Below are 3,674 nucleotides of genomic sequence, written 5' to 3' on the forward strand. Positions count from 1 at the left end.
GTGATCATGGTTCACGGCAGGCTCAACCTCTGGGACTCAGGTGATCTCCCACCTCAGCCTCCCAACTAGCTGGGATTATAGGCACATGCCGCCACACCCAGCTAATTTTTTAATTTTTTGTAGAGACAGGGTCTCCTTATGTTGCCCAGGCTGGTCTTGAACTCCTGGCCTCAAGTGATCCTCCCACCTAGGTCTCCCAAAGTGCTGGGAGCTACCACACCAGGCTGCATGTAGGTGTCTTAACTGGAGACAGGATTCTCTTTGCTGATGCTGTCCAATAGAACTTTCTGCAATGACGGAAATGTTCTCTGCATGGTCCATTATGGTAGTCACAAGCCACATATGGCTACTGGGCACTTGAAATGTGGCCAGTGTAACTGAGGAACTGAATTTTACTTTTAATGTACTTATATTTAAATGTAAATGGTTACATGTGTCCAGTGGTTACAATATTAGACAATATAGCTCAATGCAAAAGGAGCAACCCAGAATATCAACGGCTTGTTCTCTGATGTAGCAGCAGTATCGACCAGTAGCCCCTTGGTTTCAGACCCAATTGTGTTATGAAATACTTTACTTAGGCTGGGCGTGGTGGCCTACAACTGTAATCCCAGCACTTTGGGAGGCCAAGGCGGGCGGATCACCTGAGGTCAGAAGTTCAAGACCAGCCTGACCAACATGGTGAAACCCCGTCTCTACTAAAATTATAAAATTAGCCAGTCGTGGTGGCGCATGCCTATAATCCCAGCTACTGAGCCCAGGAAGCGGAGGTTGCAGTGAGCTGAGATCACGCCACTGGACTCCCACCTGGGCAAAAAGAGCGAAACTCCATGTCAAAAAAAAAAAAAAAAAAAGGAAATATTTTACTTCAGGCCAGCAGGAAAATCCATTCACATTCCCCTCATTCAAACTGAGAAGATAGCCTGGGGCACAGTAGACAAGCAAGTGAAGAGTCATTTGCAACAAAGGCTTCAGGGCAAATAGAGCTGAAGAGGCAGAACTAGGACTGAAAACAAGCACTGGACGTATCACACAGCGGCAAATCACACAAAAGCCCTCACTAATTAGGAAGCTTTACAAGTAGTTAATGTTTCTTTTTATTCAGCTAATTGCAGAAGATTAGAAATAGTCTAAAGTATCAAAGATAAATGACATCTATCTATGAAATGAACTAGTATACAGTCCTTAAAAATACCGAAGATGTTCATTATCTATAAAATGTTCCAGGCTCACACCTGTAATCCCAGCACTTTGGGAGGCTGAGGCAGGTGGATCACGAGGTCAGGAGTTTCAGACCAGCCTGGCCAACATAGTGAAACCCCATCTCTACTAAAAATTCAAAAAATTAGCTGGGCGTGGTGGTGGGTGCCTGTAATCCCAGCTACTCGGGAGGCTGAGGCAGGAGAATTGCTTGAACCCGGGAGGCAGAGGTTGCAGTGAGCCGAGACTGCGTCACTACACTCCAGCCCGGGCAACAGCTAGACATTGTCTTTAAAAAAAAAAAAAAAAATGTTCCAGGCATCACTGAGTGAAAAGAGCAGCAAAATGGTATGCACAGAATGATTCCATTTTCATACAAAAATTGTGTATACTTATATAGATAAAAGACCAGAAGGACTTATGTGCATCTGGATAGACAAGAGACCAGAAGAATTTCCCTTAACAATGATAGTGGTAAAATTATAGGCAACTAGGATAATATTATAGATGACAGCTAGCATTGTTTTCCTTACTAAATTTTTAGTGTTACCATAAGTTTTATATTAAATTACATTCTGGAAGTAGCCAGTACAGTTAGACCAGAAAATACAAAATAAAATTTTAAATTATATACTTGAAAAATAAATTTTAAAATTTTGTTGAAATTGTATTTACAAAGTCCTCACATGGGCCACTGACCCTCTGATGTATTTACTTTGTTTTTCAATGTTATGTCCATTTGTTTTTCTAGAAGGAAAACAAGTCGAGGAAATATGTCAATTTTTTAATCCAAAGAATAGAAACAGACTAATTGTACAGGCCACAAAGCCTATACATTTGCAGGCATAAAAGGATTTTCCTATGCTTATCCTAGTACTTTTATGGCGGTATATATCTGGAATGTATTCTTGTGTAAGGTCTGAATGGTGGATCCAATTTTTTCCCCCAAATGCCTGCTCAATTGTTCCTCAACAGCATTTACCGAATACTCTATCTTTCCTGCCAACTGAGTTGAGACGCTATATTTATCATAAAATAAATTCTCACATGTATTTGGACATATTTCTGAAATTATTATTTTCTTCCTGTGATGGTTAACTTTATGTGTCAACTTGATTGGGCCATGGGATGCAGAGACAGGTTAAATACTATGCCTACGTACGTCTATGAAGGTGTTTCTGGAGGAGATTAGGATTTGAATTGGTGGACTGAGTAAAGAGAATGGCCCTCCCCAAAGTGGATGGGAATCATCCAATAAATTGAGGGTCTGAGTAGAACAAAAAGGCAGAGGAAGGTTGAATTTGCTCTGGTTGCTTGAGCTAGAACATCAATTGTCTCCTTTCTTCGGAGCTCCTGGTTCTCAGGCTTTCAGACCAAGATAGAAATCTACATTATCAGCTCTCCAGCTCTCAGGCCTTTGAACTACACCACTGTCTTTCCTGGGTCTCCAGCTTGCAGATGGCAGATTGTAAGACTTCTTAGTCTCCACAATCACATGGCCAATACCTTATGATAAAACTTTATCTATCTTTTTCTTTATTTATCTTTATAGGGTTATAGAGTTAAGGTTATTTAACCTTTATAGGGTTATTTATCTAACTTTATCAACTTTGTCTTTCTTAATTTTTTTTAATCTTTATCTATATCTGGTATGGTTTGGCCCTGTGTCCCTACCCAAATCCCACGTTCAATTGTAATCCCCCGTGTCAGGGGAGGGGATCATGGAGGTGGATTTCCTCCTCACTGTTCTCATGATAGTGAAAGAGCTCTCACGAGATCTGATGGTTTAAAAGTCTGTGGCACTTCCTCCATCTCTCTCTCTCTCTCCTGCCACCATGTGAAGAAGGTCCTTGCTTCCCTTTTGCCTTCTGCCATGATTTTAAGTTTCCTGAGGCCTCCCAGTCATGCTTCCTGTTAAGCCTATGGAACTGTGAGTCAATTAAACATCCTTTCTTCCTAAATTACCCAGTCTCAGGTAGTTCTTTATAGCGGTGTGAAAATGGACTAATACAATATCTATCCTATTGGTTCTGTTTCTCTGGAGAATGCTAATATACTTCCCTCGATTGATCTATTTATCCATGTGCCAGTAACATGCTATTTAATTATTGAGGCTTTATAACCTTGTGAGTCTAATTATCCCGTATTTTTCTAGAATTTTCCCTGGTTATTTATGTGTTTGTCTTTATTCATGAGTTTAGAAATAGCATATCGATTTAAAAATCCTATTGGCATATTTATTGGGAACACATTAAATTTATGGTGAATAAACAAGTCATGGAGAATGACAACTTAGGTTGTAATTTATGACAAAAAAGGTGTCTTTATGTCTTTTGATCCTATAATGTGTTAACTTTATTAATTCAAGTCTTCTTTTGTATCCTCCAGGAACATTTTAAGTTTTCTTATTAATGTTCCTTGTTAAAATTATTCCAAAGTATTTTATATTTTTGTTTCCATTATAAATAGGGGCC

Source organism: Rhinopithecus bieti, unplaced genomic scaffold, assembly GCF_001698545.2.
Source record: "Rhinopithecus bieti isolate Rb0 unplaced genomic scaffold, ASM169854v2 scaffold_48047, whole genome shotgun sequence".
Lineage (NCBI taxonomy): Eukaryota > Metazoa > Chordata > Mammalia > Primates > Cercopithecidae > Rhinopithecus > Rhinopithecus bieti.